Source organism: Taudactylus pleione, unplaced genomic scaffold (genome assembly GCF_031769625.1).
Source record: "Taudactylus pleione unplaced genomic scaffold, aTauple2 ptg000225l, whole genome shotgun sequence".
In the NCBI taxonomy this organism is placed as follows: domain Eukaryota; kingdom Metazoa; phylum Chordata; class Amphibia; order Anura; family Myobatrachidae; genus Taudactylus; species Taudactylus pleione.
The window spans coordinates 14,300,824-14,319,092 of NW_028284627.1; the positions used below are offsets into that span (position 1 = coordinate 14,300,824).

General features: G+C 43.7%; 1 protein-coding gene across 3 annotated transcripts in view; it reads right to left on the bottom strand.

Annotated features, from left to right (window-relative positions):
• The window catches only part of SGCD (sarcoglycan delta), a 314,160-nt gene that overhangs the window by 250,543 nt on the left and 45,348 nt on the right, over positions 1 to 18,269 (bottom strand). Inside the window, exon 1 of one of the 3 annotated variants that reach the window (XM_088478957.1) lies at positions 7,860 to 7,982. The exons of the other annotated variants lie outside the window; for them this stretch is intronic. The gene's annotated coding sequence lies outside the window, so the exon portion shown is untranslated. Of the gene's footprint in view, positions 1 to 7,859; positions 7,983 to 18,269 lie in introns of those variants that run through there. 3 annotated transcript variants of the gene reach the window in all.

The following is an 18,269-nucleotide window of genomic DNA, read 5'->3' on the forward strand; positions in this document are numbered from 1 at the left end:
CTTGCGAGCGTCCTGCGCTTGAGAGCGGGTCTGAATGAGACCCCAAGTTTGAGAACCTGTGGGCTAGAGCAAATATATACATTACATACACATAATAATGTCTGAGACTGCAATTTTTTTTATAATATATTAAATATACAAGTGTAAGGCATATTTATAGCTAATTTATAGCTAATTTTTAAACTTAAAAAAAGGTAGAGATGAAGGAGGGAGGGTGTCAGGTTGTGGCCTAGGACCAGCTGTTACCTCAGCGCCGGCTTCCCCTGAACTCTCACGCGGTAGCAAGTTGTGCTCTGAGGATTATGCCTGGGGTCTGCTAGGACATCCATGTGCTGCTCCGTGTTTTGGTTCCTGCAGTTATTGTCATGGACGCAGCCATGACACTCTACATCACCTGATTAGCCATTTACACAATGGTAGCATTGGTTGCTGTGTCAGCTGTCACTATCCTCCAATGGACTGCTACCTATGGGTATTTAGCTGGGCTCTGGACAACAGGAAGTTGCCTGTACAACGTCGTTACTTCCAGTGAATACTTCCTGTTGCAGCGTTCCAGGTTCCAAGCTCCTTTCTTCTAGCGATATATTCCTAGTGTTAATCCACAGTGTATGTACTCAGTACGTCATCCGAGTACCATCTCCTAAGTGTCATTCTCCTGTGCCTGTTCTGCATCTGGATCCACAGTGTGTGTACTCAGGAAATGGTACTCGGATGATCTACTAAGTGTCATTCTCTCGTGCCAGTTCTGCTTTTGGAACCACAGTGTACGTACTCAATATGTCTTCTGAGTATTATCTCGTAGTGCCATTCTCCTGTACTAGGCCTGCATCTGGATCAACAGTGTATGTACTCAGTACGTCACCCAAGTGCAAACTTCCAATATCGTTCTCCTGTGCTTTCCCTGCGATTGTGTTCTTCCATTTCCCAAATTGTGTTGGACACCTGTTCAAAGTGCCGCGACCTGCTGGCTGGGTGCAGCTTAAACCCAAATCCCAATTTGGAGGGGTCACTGGTGGAACACCTCCCAGTAAGTTAGACTCTGTGCCTTTGGGCAGGTCTAGCCAACATCCGGTACTTGTGGATGAGGAAGGCATATATCCAGGCCGCTCACCTCCGATTCCTTTCGAAACCTGGGACCCCGACTTCAAATCCCTCAGTAGAGGATTTCCATAGTCCAAACGTAACAGAGGGCCTCGCTCGTGAGAGCTTACATTCTACAAGGGAAGGGAAAGTATTTTTCCTGCCAGTGATTTAGGTGTTTAAGACCTTGTACTGTACACAGGGTCACCATAGAAAATGTCAGGCCTTAGTACTGGCCATGAGATCAGTGGGTGCATGAGACTACACATGTTGTGAATCACTGGCCTACCCATTCAACACTGCCACATTGATGCATGACCTACACTGGGCTGGGAAGGCTTCATCGCTGTGCCTGTTGTCATGTCTGGGTGCTTTGTCCATCACAAAAGGTACATCAAAAATAGTGTATATTATTATTTTCATGTGTCTTGCTCTTAGAAAGGGGTTGGGAATGGGATGCCAGTGGTCAGGATACCAACAACGGCATCCCGACAGGCAGAATTCCAATGCCTGCAAGTAGGTACCCCAACCCTCCCACAGACTAACCCTAACCCTAACACTCCCCCTCCCCCCCCCACCCCAGCAGCCTAACCCTCCTCCTAGTGCCTAACCCTAACCCAAGCACAGGTAATAAGTTTACTATTGATTTTTATTATGTCTATAATGACAGGAGTACAACTTAAACTATCGCTGTGTACGATGCCCAACAATGGGTACACACTAGGCGATGTACCGCCAACAATAGCTATATCGTTCATTGTATCTGCCAGTGTGTACACGCAATATATCTATGGAATACGTCGTTCACAGATATATCGCATTGGCCATGCTGCATGGCAGATACGATATTTCATGAAATTGGTAAGTATGCATACACACTTACCAATCAGCGGTAAGTCAGCGGGATAACTTATCCCCAGTACACATCAGTGTGACTGTGTATCCACCTTATAGGATTGATGTTCAAGTGTGTACCTCCCTTAAAGCTTAACTGTTTTCCAGAGAGCAGCAACATTGTTGCAACAAGCAAAGGACTAACAGGCCATACACTGACGATAATCGTTTAGATACGATCAATGCACGACAGTTCTGAACTATTAATGCTCAGTGTACGTACATGAGCTACTAACATCCCGACCGGCGCTCTGCAGATTTCATGCAGTGAACTGCACAGCGTGCCCATACATTGTGCAGTTTATGGAGGCACGGCATTTATCAAAGCATAACTGTAGTCATGTTATAGTGAGCTGAGAAAGGGACATGAGAGTTCTGATCACTTGATTCAAAGCTGAATTGATCTCAAACCTCCAGCTCACAAGTAAATAGGTAAGAAACAACTTTATTATATGGTAAGATTTTCTACTAAAAGCAGCAGAAACATTAAAAAAAAAAAAAATGTATGGCATTTTCTTTCTTATAAAGGCCTCAAATTGCTATAGTTCAGAAAAGCACAAACTCAAAAACCACATATAGTATATGACCCTGAACACACTAGAACATGCCTGTCGAGATGGGACGCAGTCAGGAAGCAGACGGTCGCAATGCCGACCACCGGCTTCCCAACTGATAGGCGCCGATCCTCAAGTCACTGGTGAAACTTATTTTGTTGTGGGGACATGACCCTGAATGTCCAAATGTACTATAACATTTTTACTGCTGATTAACAATTAATCCCCATTCTCTTATTTGTAGATTACCTGTGGTGTAATTTATAATATATCAATTTGTTGCATTCCCATTCCTGTTGTCATAACAGCACACTGTAGTTTTGTGCAACATAATAAGGTAGAACAAAAAACAGAATTGACTTCCACACACTGACAGCGAGACAAGAGAATAAATAAAATATCTCATTATATTAATAAATAAAGTGGGAAAGGACCAGAATGCATTGCAGAGAAGTTTCATCAAAGACAACTTGAATGTACTGCAGACTGGATTAATATGGACACTACTTATTTTAGTGACTGGGGGAAAAAAAACATTGTAAAAATGTGTTTATTATAGAAATAAAGAAACAACTTCCCCTTGGCATTGTTAACAACCTCTAATGGGTGTAATGGAAACTTAGTGGCCCTGGAAAAAAATATGAAATGTAATTAACCTTATGTAGGCACAAACAAGTCAACTGTTGGCAGGGTCAACACAAAGGAAGATGAGGTTCAGTTACATTTTCACCAGCAATGTGAAAAACAAACAAAAATCCAAGTGACATAATACAGAGGATCCTAGTAAGCTCTATATAACACAGATTACACTCTAGTGAATGTCATACAATACAGACAGCATTCTAGTAACTGGTATAGAATACAGAGAGCATTTTAGCTACTGCCATACAATGTAGAGAATATGAAAGAGATGGCCATACAATACAGAGGGCAACCTAATGACCTGCATACAATGCAAACAGTATCCAATTGATGGGAACACAATATAAAGGTTTTTTTTAGTGATGCCATGCCCAGTCTCTGCTATACAACACAGAGAGCATCCTAATTACCACCATATAATGCAAAAAGAATCCAAGTGATGGCCATACAATACAATAAGCTTCTTAGTGATGCCATACAATACAGAGAACATCCTAATTACCACCATATAATGCAAAAAGAATCCAAGTGATGGTCATACAATACAATAAGCTTCTTAGTGATGCCATACAATACACAGAACATCCTAGTCACATATCCATACAGATGCCCAAGGTAATTAAATCCATTTTTCTCTGCTTCTTCCGCATGGCAACCTTCCCTACACTACAATGGATCTGTCCACAGGTCCCACCATCCATGCCATGGACACCCATGACAGAGACCTAGTCATACAATGGGAACAGAGATCTAGGAGATAGAGAGTCTCCTTTTTTATCCTCCTCCTACTCTATTCTCATTAATCCTTTTTCTTTCTCCTAGATGAGAGGATGCATGTCAGAGGAGTGTATGCTAAGCAACAATTGGAAGAGCTCAGAGATAGATAGATAGATAGATAGATAGATAGATAGATAGATAGATAGATAATGGGCTAGCCTACCTTTGTAAGTAATCTGAATTTTTTTGAAGACATTTATTTTAGTACTCTACAAAATTATATTCAGAAAGTCACAAATATTCTCTTACACTATATGAATATATATATTCTTGACAGATTTGAGAGTTTAAAAAGTCAGATACTGAATAATTAAAAAGTAAATAAAAAAAAATTGATGTGTGGGAAAATATATGACATATGTATTGAATAGCTCTGATCAATAAATTAAACTGGATAAAAATAGATCTCTAGATGAACATTTGTCCAATATATGCCAGTCTGTGTCAAAAATCAACTGCATCTGAGGCCCACACATAAGCATTAAAATTATTTAAATTGTATCAATCTCTGATATGTAAGCAGCTTCACTAGGAAGGAACCCAAAATAAATATCTGGCATCTATAGCATTTAAACAGTATTTTTTATAGAAAAAAATATAGAATAGTATTTAGTATATCTATTAATTATCTAAAAAGGAATGTTGACCAAATTGAGTAATGGACTGAACATCAGACCGAACATCAGTAATAGGTGACTATGGGAACCTATTGCTGTCCAGGTTAATAACATAAAGTGACCTCGAGACACATTTGAACCCTAAAGCTGGGCACACACTGGAACGACGGGCATTCGCTCCGACATCTGTTCGAATGCCCTTGAACAGGGATTGCCCGTATACACTTGAATGAGTTAATGAATGACGGACTGATCACTGTTTGGTCCTTCATTAACATACCACGGGTCACTAGCGATATCACTAGGTTTGATGTGTAGCATATCTAACCTAGTAACCATCGCTAGTGACCGCGGGAACGCACAATCGCCGGTACACACTGAGTGATGTAGGCAATTTATCGTTACGAATCTGCAAATCGGCCCAACATTGCTCCAGTGTGTACCTAGCTTAAGTCCCCATGGCAGTCCCCCTGAGATCACCAAGTACTGTACCCACAGTACTCTTTGTAAATGTATCCAAATGCGTGATATACTGTATAAAATATCGAAGCCTAATATCATAAATCACCTTTCAACAGGGATCATTTTCATCGCTTGTTGTTCATGGCCACCAACAAGCTAAGGGAATTTCCAGAAGACCATTCTATCACATTTGAACTGTCACCAGAGAGATAGACGTCTAAGGTAATTTCCTTCCTTTCTAACATGACCACTTGTGCTATAAACATACTAATCTGTAACACAATATCTTGTGAGAACTCAGCATTTTTAATCCATTGAAGCCATTGTATTGTGGATTTATGAGCTGCTGCTCCCTCTTCTAGATAACACACAGTTGTGAATGAAAAATGGTTATTAAGAGCTCACTGTTTTTGAGAAATTCGAGTAGAATGATCTGATCTTCATATCACATGCTTCCAACAGAATAAAGTGAGAGTGTGTGCTTCCTATACTTCCTTCTGTGTCTCTTCCTTTATTCCTTTGGTGCTGACCTTCGTGGATTCCCAAAAATGTTCTTTAGCTCCTAGACATCTAGTGGCATTGGCCAAGTATGTGATGACATATGTTTCTAATGTGTGTAGCTGGCAGGTTTGCATAGCTAGCTGGGCTTTACCATCATTTGTAACTGAAAGTCCATCAAGGTCCATCTGAATTTCTGAATGTCAAGAAAAGTGTATCTATGGTTATTTGGGATGTTGGGTGGTATGAGTGTTTATTTATTATGTACATTCTGACAGAGGATAAAGAATATGTGGTTATAGGTTAACTCAATCCAAAACTAACACATTTGTTACGCTTAGAGTTTAATCCATTAAAAATACAACTAGTTCTAATCGGAGTTGCAGCATTCGCCCGAATCCAGCAGGTTTGCCAAAGGTTAGAATGGTCAGACAGGATGAACATGGAAATCACAGACCATTCCAGTCTTCAACAACCAGCAACATCATGAGGATTGCTGCAGACCAGATGCGTAGAACTATCAATATTACCATAACTTATTGAACTCCATCCAGATATCTCTTGACCTTGGTAAGAAGCAATAAACACATTGATACCTATTTATAAACAATAATGTTTGGGCGATTCCTGCAAAAGTTAAGTATTCCCCAAATATATGAAGGCGTGACCGCAGCAGATATTTATGATTATTGTATATGGGCTACATTTTGTTAATTTTTCAGCAGAGGGATCCAGCTTGGACATGTATGGTAGGGTTACTGTGTATGCGCAGTAAGAATGCTGTATCCAAACCCAGAAGTGAAGAGATCGCAAGGGGAGCGACTTTACTTTTTACACTTCGCAGGGACGGAATCCTATCAGAGTCCGTGTCTCTGCTGGTGTTATTTGCTACATTGCCCAGATAATTAATTCCTTATTGCCGCGTAATTCGGCAATGAGAAATTATAATTATCTAGGCTGAGGGGTATTTATCAAAGCTCGGAGAGAGATAAAATTGTGAGAGATACAGTATTGACCAGTCAGCTCCTGTCATTTTTCAAACACAGCCAGTAAAATGTAAGTAATGCTGGGTACAGACTGATCAATCGATCAGCCAATATATCTGCTGGCCGTTGGCCAGTGTGTACAGACGATATGTCTGAACCGCGTAGTTCACAAACATATCTGTCCATCGGTAAGTGTGTATGGGCAGTATGCAGATCGCCCGTACACACACAGCAGCCGTCGCGGCGAGGGGGGCGGCTGCTGAATAGATGATGGCCATTCAGTGTGTATGAACGGCCATCATCTAATGATATATCTGCAGATCACTCGGTCTGCAGATATATCTTGCAGGTGTGTACCCACCATTAGAAGCCAATTGGCTGGTACTTTATCTCTCACAATTTTATCTCTCTCCCAGCTTTAATACTTGCAAATAAAGATAAATAAGCTCCATTAAGAGATACAGATTGTGGCAATTGCTGTGAACCAGTACGTATGTATAAAATGTGTGCCAAACACCACAACTCAACAGGATCTACAATAAAATTCACCATACCATTTAAAATTTGCGCTCTGCTATTCTAATCACTTAATGTGCAGGCAATATCTTGTATCAGTAACAAAATGCTTCCAGCTCAGTCCCAATGTTTGCTAAACCTGTAAGTAGAGTTAAATTCACCAATTGCTCAGACAACACTTTCCTGCTTTATCAATACATAAGTGAAAAGACCACACACAGAGTTGCCATGTGCTACATGTTTACAGAGTGTTACATTATGTCACGTAGCACAGTATTGTCTCATCACTAAATAAGTGTTACATTATGTCATGAAGCACAGTATTGTCTCATCACTAAATAAGTGTTACATTATGTCATGAAGCACAGTATTGTCTCATCACTAAATAAGTGTTACATTATGTCATGAAGCACAGTATTGTCTCATCACTAAATAAGTGTTACATAACATTATGTCACGTAGCACAGTATTGTCTCATCACTAAATAAGTGTTACATTATGTCACGTAGCACAGTATTGTCTCATCACTAAATAAGTGTTACATTATGTCATGAAGCACAGTATTGTCTCATCACTAAATAAGTGTTACATAACATTATGTCATGAAGCACAGTATTGTCTCATCACTAAATACCATTTAAAGTAAATATACAAAACAACATAAGAACACCTAATTGACCACATGACAACAGCTGTCATGGCCTGTATTGCATAGTGTTCTTATTTAAAAGTACAGTATCCTGTACATAAGGTAACAGCTAAACTGTTACTGCTCTGTTGTAATATAGATTACTATGAAGCAGTGCTGCATTTCCTCCTAATATACGCCTTACCTTTCAGTATCTGGGCACAGTCAAACACTCCACCAACATATCGGGGAGAAGTAGCTTCACACACTTCTCAGTCAGTACCCAGCCGGCAAGGCCTGAGCTCAGATGCTTGCACTGTCTGTTTCACATTTTCCAGTCACAAACTTGCAGCCAAGACCCTGCCCAGCCCCTAAGAATTTCCTGGGCTGCTCTCCCTGATTTCTACTGAAGCCTTGCGGCCTCTGTATTACATGGATGCACTGCCAGGATCTGACACTGCTCCTGGTCTCAGCTGCCTGAAATAAAGAGGGAGGGGGGGACACCTGTTTTACATTACAGAACTTCCACTTTTTTTCTCCTAACCCCCCCGGTGGGGCCTGATTTGACGTAGAATTGAACAAACCACAAACAAAAGCTCAACATTCCACTAGATTGCTAGCTCTTGAAACAGACTTTTATGTACAAACAAAACAGCAAAAGGAAAATAGCTTAATAAAATAATTAAGGTTCAGGAATATCTAACATGTGGTCAAATTTCCGGCTTATACAATATTATTTCAAAGAATGTTCACACTGTATAACAAAAGTGAGAGCTGATGTGCAGATAATGAAGCAAAAATAAAATTATACATGGGCCATATGGAAAATATGGGGAAGCCCATAATGTAGCATGCATGTTTTAACCAATGTTCTTTATTTGTCTGTCAGGTGCATATGGAGTACACCCCTGCTTCTATTCTTTATGTACAGTATGCATACCTCCAAGCTGTCCAGATTTTGGGATGACAGTCCTAATTTGTGGGCCTCCAAAGGGGCTGGCATTTAATCTAAAGTGGGCATTTCTTTGTGGCTCAGGGCGGATTAGATATGGTCCTTATTCTGTCTGGATTTTATGTATCTACATATTAGAAGGTATGCGTGTGTCTGAGTAGAAACTTTGTGGTCTTTTGGCCTGTGACAAAAAGCGTAAAATTAAGGTACTGTCTCATTTGGACCCAGGGGTCGTGCTCGACATTGCCGGTTCCTGTAACAAAATTTGGGGGACGACCCGTCCTACTGTCCAGGCACTATAGTAATGCAGTAGTGGTAACTCTGCAACGGCTTGGACCACAACCTAAAATATTGCCAACTGTTACTTTTCTATCTACAATTCTGTTCTTAAATAACGCAGAGTAAGGTTGTAATATACAATTGTAACTGTATTTATTTTATGTGTCGCAGCTTCTTTTTATACACATACAGTAAATCGAGCCTCCAGTGACTGCCATACAGTACACACAGCATTGCAGTAACCGCCATACAGTACATCCCATCAACAGACTGTATGGACCCTACAAGGGGAGGGGAGTGGAGGGGAAAAGGAGTAATGTGCATCAACTGGGTGGGTGGCGTGGCCAGCCACAGTCCACCCACCAACCTGCGTATCCGCTCGCTCCTCTTTGCCAGGGCCGGCAACAGAAATCTTGGGGCACGGTACAGTCAAATTCTTGGGGCCCTCTATCTGTTCTTGGTACTGTAAGTAAGTAAACTGGAAACACAAATTAATATAAGCATAACAGGGATAAAGTCCATGTACAAATATTAAGTTACTGGCCGAGTCCCCAGAATCTTTAGGGAGTTTGATATTGTAAAATAAACATTTTTTTAATACTCCTCTCACTAAGAGACTCAAATATTAGGCCCCATAAAAAATTTTCATCATGCCTAACACTGTGACCTCAAATCACAGTATATGTCGCACTCCACCACTAATTCACATTATATGCCACACAGTGCCCCAATTCACATTATATTCCACAGTGTCCCCAATTCACATTATATGCCACACAGTGCCCCAATTCACATTATATGCCACACAGTGCCCCAATTCACATTATGTTCCACAGTGTCCCCAATTCACATTATATGCCAGTGTCCCCAATTCACATTATATGCCACACAGTGTCCCCAATTCACATTATATGCCACACAGTGCCCCAATTCACATTATGTTCCACAGTGTCCCCAATTCACATTATATGCCACACAGTGTCCCCAATTCACATTATATGCCACACAGTGCCCCAATTCACATTATATTCCAGTGTCCCCAATTCACATTATATGCCTCAGTGTCCCCAATTCACATTATATGCCACAGTGTCCCCAATTCACATTATGTGCCTCAGTGTCCCCAATTCACATTATATGCCACACAGTGCCCCAATTCACATTATATGCCTCAGTGTCCCCAATTCGCATTATATGCCTCAGTGTCCCCCCAATTCACATTATATGCCACACAGTGCCCCAATTCACATTATATGCCACATTGTCCCCAATTCACATTATATGCCACACAGTGCCCCAATTCACATTATATTCCTCAGTGTCCCCAATTCACATTATATGCCTCAGTGTCCCTAATTCACATTATGTGCCTCAGTGTCCCCAATTCACATTATATGCCACACAGTGCCCCTAGTCACATTATATGCCACACAGTGCCCCAATTCACATTATATGCCACAGTGTCCCCAATTCACATTATATGCCACACAGTGCACCAATTCACATTATATTCCACACAGTGATCCAATTCACATTATATGCCATAGTGTCCCCAATTCACATTATATGCCACACAGTGCCCCAATTCACATTATATGCCACACAGTACCACAATTCACATTATATGCCACACAGTGCCCCAATTCACATTATATTCCACAGTGTCCCCAATTCACATTATATGCCTCAGTGTCCCCAATTCACATTATATGTCTCAGTGTCCCCAATTCACATTATGTGCCACAGTGTCCCCAATTCACATTATATGCCACACAGTGCCCCAATTCACATTATATGCCATAGTGTCCCCAATTCACATTATATGCCACAGTGTCCCTAATTCACATTGTATGCCTGTGTCCCCAATTCACATTATATGCCACACAGTGCCCCAATTCACATTATATGCCACACAGTGCCCCAATTCACATTATATTCCACAGTGTCCCCAATTCACATTATATGCCACTGTGTGCCCGATTCACATTATATGCCACACAGTGCCCCCAATTCTCATTATATGCCACAGAGTGCCCCTAATTCAAATTGTACATGAAACCACAAGTCTTGTAGGTACCACAGAACTCACAGAAAGATAACCCTATAGTGCAGAAAGCAATTTATTAAAATAGAATATAAAAATTTATGACAAACACATATTAAAAAATTATAAAAAGCTCATTAGGATCTACATATAAATTTTATAGTTGGTTTGACCTCCGATCTCCAGATACTGTATATAGATGTTAAGTCTATGTCCTCTGTTTCACTGTCTCAATAGTGCCTTGTAAGTGGCCTGTGTTTGACATACCGTGTGGAGACCTGCAGTGGTAGTCCATTCGCCAGCTGAGGTATAGGGGGCTATTTACTAAGCAGTGTTAGGAGACAGAGTGAAAAGTGATAAGGTGCCAGCCAATCAGCTCCCAACTTTTCAAACACAGCCTGTGAGATGGCAGTTAGGAGCTGATTGGCTGGCGCCTTATTACTTTTCACTCTGTCTCCTAACACTGCTTAGTAAATAGACCCCATTGTGTCTTATTCAGTGGCATGATGATACTATTTTTTTTCGCCCATCACTACCAGTGACTGCGTCTATGGGAGAGGAGTCTGAGGAGCCGGGCTGGGTCGGATATTTGCGCGGGAGTCGGGAGGAGGAAAAGGGACAGGTCAGCCACTGACTGATGGTGTGCCATGGCCGAGCTGAACATGCTGTAAGGAGGCTGGTCCCTAGGGAGGGGCTAGCCACCAGGAAGCACTATTGTATATCTACGTCAGTCGGGATCAATCATTGCTACACTGGTGCCAGCCCCTATTTGCCCTGGCTGCATACAATAAAAAACTACATCAAACAGCCCCTTGTGCCATTTCAGCCCTCCCCGTCACCGCAGCACTGCAGGTGACTGTGTTGACTGTTCCGGTTTTCTTTTTTAGTGGGGGCCCCGGGGTGATTTCCCAGGGCCCCATGGAAGCTTGGGCCCAGTACATTTGTCCCCCTAGTACCCCTCTGTCTCTGGGCCTGGCCTCTGCTCCATCATTCTCAAACCCCAGCACAATAAACATTAGTGCTAAAGATTTCTTTAGCAGGATGAGTGGTCTCGTCCCCTGCATCCAAACCCCCCCCCCACCTCCAAGTTATGCCACTGCAGAGATTCTATTATCAGGCTGAGGCTCCAACATAACATAAAGTACCACTAAATAATTGTACTTGCTTTGTGGTTCAAGTAAGAATAACATTTGCCCGTGCTCCAAATAATTTCCCTGAAAATAGAATTTATTTTCCTTATAAGAGTTGGACATATTGGCCCATGGTCCCCATTAGAAGGTACTGACATAGGGGATAGATCAACATGTATATTGAAGTGAAGATCATCATTAGAGAAACTAAGTATCACTCTGATTTATGATGTAACCCCAGAGATACAGAACAACACAGCTCGCAGAAACCGTCTGCATAGTTTTCTATGGGGGCGGTGATATAACAAGAACTGAAATGCTTAGCAGATGCCATGTGAAGATGGCATTAGCCCACTTTCTCCTATGGGATCTTATGATCTCTCTCTGGTGGAACCATTCCTGATCCTCATGTGTTTCACCATGCATGCAGGTGCACGGCCTAATTGCTACACACATGCAGTTGCATGGCCGGGTCCGAAAGCTCTAACTATAATGTTTTCTACTCACTGAGACAGCCTCTTATCAGAAGGACTGTCCTGACTGTACTTTTTTGATAAAAAAAAAATATTTACTTCTAAAAATGAATTTAGGAATTTAGTACAAATTCAGAACTAGGCCCCTATAAATGAGACTCCAGCAAAATGGCTGTTATAAGAACATTTGGGATTGTGAACTTGGGCCCAGATGTGTATGCTGCAACTGCTATGGCTCTGCTACTAGTAAGGATAAGGAGAACTTTAGTAATGCTGTTTACAGTTGTTTTCTGACAGCTTTGATAATAAGCTGTAACATTATGGGAACTTTGGCAACGAAGACATTGCCAAGACAATTAAAACACTATTGTCTGATCCCCGTTAGAGTATGGATAGCAAATGAGTAAGTGCAGTAAACAGATGATATGCAGTGAAATCTCTAATTGTTGCTCAAATCCTGGACCTGTGCATAATGATGAACTTTAGTAGTAAATTAAGCAAATAGGAAATGACAAGCAATATATTTATTAGTCTACAGGAAAGCCCTGGGCATGAAAAAGGAATGAGCCAGAAACCACATCAAATCTACACAAAGCCTGTCAAGAAAAGACACAAGAGACTTCTATTATTGTGGAAACTGCCAATAACACACTACCACAGGCCAACGCAACACAAAACCATTAATAGAAATTACTGCAAGACTAATAGGCAAAATACATAAAATCATGCAAAACATAATAATATGCAATAACAAAGGAGTTATAATTATATACACTCTAACATGTCCCAGTGCGATAGAATACATATGGCGCATCAGACTTCTCACAACTCCCATTGCAGAACACATAAGAAATATCCACATGGGACATGAAAAATGAGGAAGCCACTAATCTAATAGCCAGCGATTTCAGGGCATCAGCACCATTCTGGAGATATATCTGCTAGATTTAAAGTGACAATTAGTTTTAAGGCAAAACCAAATTGCTGTGGTATCTGCATATTGCATCCTATTACACATGTGGGCCATTGTCTCCAGCCATTTCAAAGATAAACACAAACAAGACCCAACAGACTACACATTTATGTAAAAGCCAGAAGTCGCTCGAAACTGGAGAGGCGGCATCTACTGTATACATTACATTGTCAACAAAGAGAAGCTCAGATATATCCTCCAACTAACCACATATCTATGCTATAAAATAGAAAATATAAACCCTACGTACAGTTATACCCATATTTTACGGGCAATCAGCAGGACCGGCAAAAGAAATCTTGGGGCCCGGACCCCTATCCCTTTCCAGTATGTACATGCCAGTCGACCATTGGCTCATCCCACATGTGACTCTCCAATCTCATCTAGTATCAGTTGGGGGTGGAGGGTAAAATATGAGGCTGGAGGGGGAGAGTGGGGGGCTCAAATAATAATAAAGAAAAATACAGGTCACAGGTCAGGAGGAGTGCAAAAAAACCCCTTTTTTTAACTTTCTTACGGGGTGGGGTTGGTTTTTAAAACAAACTGTTATTAGAGATTTATGTGTGGGAAGAAATTTTTAAATGGAGGTCTATGGACATGGGTGGATAGTTTTTTTACAATAAAATATATAAATATATTATTAAAAATACTTTTTAAACTTTATTAAATAAAAAAAAGACAATTTCTCAGTGGTGTTTGGGAAAAAAGCGGTTAAAGATCAACCTTTTTACTAGCTAACGAGACAATACTTTGCGGGCTTATCTGTTTCCTGCAGGTCTGCTGACCTCTAATTTGTGAATTTTCTTTCCCACAACTACAGAAGTTTTACAGATGGTGCAAAGCACTTCCCAAAACAGAAATATAACACATTTCAAACAAGTTCAGCTTGACAGAAGTTTATAGTAGGTCTCTTGGTTGTCGTGGTGCATATAAAAAGACAACAGTATTTCTTCTTTTCAGGAGCCAAGGCCGTAGCTAGGGTGGTGCGGCCGGTGCAGTCGCACAGAGCGCAGATGCTCTGAGGGCGGAACCGGACGCATGCAATATCTATTTGCTTGACGCCCACTAGTATGTAGTTACTAGCGGAGCGTGGCTCAGCTCCAAGTTCTCACTGCAGTGCACTGGCCGGCCGGACTGTGTGGGTCCGAAGGGTGTACATAGCCCCGCCCCAGAGTCACATGTCATTTACCGGCAATTAAGACAGGCACTGGCAGCCTGCCAGCCCAGCGCCTGTCAGCAGCCCGCAGCGTGGAGGAGCGCTCAGGAGACCAAGCTCCTCCAGTCACCACATAGGAGGTGCATCATCTTTAGCTCCACTCTCCTCCTGGCTCCTGCTGGTTTCTTCCCTCTATGGCAGCTGCAGTAAGTAACCCTCTCTCCCCTGTCCACTAAAGTTAAATGGTGAAGCAGCAATTACCGTGTTTCCCCGATAATAAAACACTGTCTTATTTTTTTTTTTGGGCCAAAAAAACACCATAGGGCTTATATTCGGGGTAGGGCTTATTTTATTTAACATTGACAGCCTCTGCCTCTCCCTCCCCCCCGTTGTTGAATGCAGCCTCTGCCTCTCCCTCCCCCCGTTGTTGAACGCAGCCTCTGCCTCTCCCTCCCCCCCGTTGTTGAATGCAGCCTCTGCCTCCCCCCCGTTGTTGAATGCAGCCTCTGCCTCTCCCTCCCCCCTCGTTGTTGAATGCAGCCTCTGCCTCTCCCTCCCCCCGTTGTTGAATACAGCCTCTGCCTCTCTCTCCCCCCGTTGTTGAATGCAGCCTCTGCCGCTCCCTCCCCCCCGTTGTTGAATGCAGCCTCTGCCTCTCCCTCCCCCCCGTTGTTGAATGCAGCCTCTGCTTCTCTCTCCCCCCCCTGTTGTTGAATGCAGCCTCTGCCTCTCCCTCAACCCTCGTTGTTGAATGCAGCCTCTGCCTCTCCCTCCCCCCGTTGTTGAATGCAGCCTCTGCCTCTCCCTCCCCCCGTTGTTGAATGCAGCCTCTGCCTCTCCCTCCCCCCTCGTTGTTGAATGCAGCCTCTGCCTCTCTCTCCCCCCGTTGTTGAATACAGCCTCTGCCTCTCTCTCCCCCCCTGTTGTTGAATGCAGCCTCTGCCTCTCCCTCCCCCGTTGTTGAATGCAGCCTCTGCCTCTCAATCCCCCCGTTGTTGAATACAGCCTCTGCCTCTCTCTCCCCCCCGTTGTTGAATGCAGCCTGTGCCTCTCCCTCCCCCGTTGTTGAATGCAGCCTCTGCCTCTCCCTCCCCCGTTGTTGAATGCAGCCTCTGCCTCTCCCTCCCCCCGTTGTTGAATGCAGCCTGTGCCTCTCCCTCCCCCCCTGTTGTTGACTATAGCCTGTGCCTCTCCTGCCCCGCCCCCCCCACCACCCTGGTGTTGAATGCAGCCTGTCCCTCTCCCTGTTGAATGCAGCCATTTCCCCACTTACCTTTACAATAAGAAGAATCCGGAGGCGGCTCCTTCCTCCACGATCTGCGGCTCCTCCGATGTTCACCTTCGGAGGCGCGCCGTGACGTCATGACGTCACGCGCGCTGATTCCAAAACAAGCTTTATTGAAAGCTTGTTTTGCAGTCTGACTATGGTACTGTAAGCTGGTGGAGGAGCGGGTCGGGCAGCCTCCTCCAGCTCTTTCATTTAGTACCGTATTTCATGCGGGGGGCCAACAGTGCAACTGTTCCCCCTGCAGCTGAAACCCCCACAACCTGCAACTGCCCTGCCTGCAACTATCACCATTGCACACTGTTACTGCACCCCTGCAACTTCCACCTCTGCTCCCTGTAATAGCCTTAATACAAGTTACACCCCTGCACCCTATAAGTGTAACTCCCACCCTGCACCATGTAACTATCACCCATGCAAGTGTAATCACCCTCATGCAAGTTACACCCCTGCACCAAATAAGTGCATCCTGTAACTCCCACCCTGCACCGTGTAACTATCACCCATGCATGTGACACCCCTGCACCCCCATGCAACTGTACCCCGGCATGCAATAAGTGAACCGACCTGCATCTGCACTTATGCATCCTGTAACTGCCCTACTACACCCTGTAACTGCCCCCAATATAAGTGTGATACCCCTATAACCTGCAACTTTCCAACCTGCTCCTTGTAACTACAAGGGGCATTACTGGGTGGTATAATGCGTATGGGGCATTACTCTGTGAAATTAATGTAAAAGGGGATTACTGGGTGGCATAACATGTAAGGGGCATTACTCCTTGGAATAATATATAAGGAAAACTACTGTGTGGCGTAACGTGATTAAGAGACAATACTATGTTGTGTAATTTAAATTGGGTTTACTATTGTGTCACATCCCTGTAAAAGCATGTTCCTTTTTTTGGTCGGGGGGGGGGTGGGGGGGGGGGGGGGCGAGGGCGCCAATGCACTTTCTGTTACAGGGCACCAAAATGTCTAGCTACGGCTCTGTCAGTAGCTATTCATTATTCATTTTTGGAATTTACAGTAGTAATAGATAGTGTGATGGGATGTACAGTGTACAGGAATAAGGGATGGAGGTGCATGGTGAACAGCAGTCAGGGATGGAGGTGCACGGTGTACAGAAGTCAGGCATGGAGGTACAGGGGATACAGGAGTCAGGTATGGAGGTGCATGGGCTACAGGAGTCAGGTATGGAGGTTTAGGCTGTACAGGAGTCAGGAATGGAGGTGCATGGTCTACAGGAGTCAGGTATGGAGGTTTAGGCTGTACAGGAGTCAGGTATGGAGGTGCATGGTCTACAGGAGTCAGGTATGGAGGTTTAGGCTGTACAGGAGTCAGGTATGGTGGGGCAGGCTGTACAGGTGGCAGGTATGGAGGTGCAGGGTGTACAAAAGTCAGGTATGGAGGTGCACTGTGTACAGGAGTCAGGTATGGAGGTGCAAAGTATACAGGAGGCAGGTATGGAGGTGCAGGGTGTACAGGAGTCAGGTATGCAGGTGCACGGTGTACAGGAGTCAGGTATGAAGGTGCATGGTGTACAGACGTCAGGTATGGAGCTGCATGGTGTACAGGAGTCAGGTTTGGAGGTGCAAGGTGTACAGGAGGCAGGTATGGAGGTGCAGGGTGTACAGGAGTCAGGTATGGAGGTTTAGGCTGTACAGGAGTCAGGTATGGTGGGGCAGGCTGTACAGGAGGCAGGTATGGAGGTGCAGGGTGTACAGCAGGCAGGTATGGAGGTGCACTGTGTACAGGAGTCAGGTATGGAGGTGCAAGGTGTACAGGAGGCAGGTATGGAGGTGCAGGGTGTACAGGAGTCAGGTATGCAGGTGCACGGTGTACAGGAGTCAGGTATGAAGGTGCATGGTGTACAGGCATCAAGTATGGAGGTGCATGGTGTACAGGAGTCAGGTATGGAGGTGCACGGTGTACAGGAGTCAGGTATGGAGGTGCATGGTGTACAGGAGTCAAGTATGGAAGTGCATGGTGTGCAAGAGTCAGGTATGGAAGTGCATGGTGTACAGGAGTCAGGTATGGAGGTGCATGGTGTACAGGAGTAAGGTATGGAGGTTTAGGCTGTACAGGAGTCAGGTATGGTGGGGCAGGCTGTACAGGAGGCAGGTATGGAGGTGCAGGGTGTACAGGAGGCAGGTGTGGAAGTGCACTGTGTACAGGAGTCAGGTATGGAGGTGCAAGGTGTACAGGAGTGAGGTATGGAGGTGCAAGGTGTACAGGAGTGAGGTATGGAGGTGCAAGGTGTACAGGAGGCAGGTATGGAGGTGCAGGGTGTACAGGAGTCAGGTATGCAGGTGCATGGTGT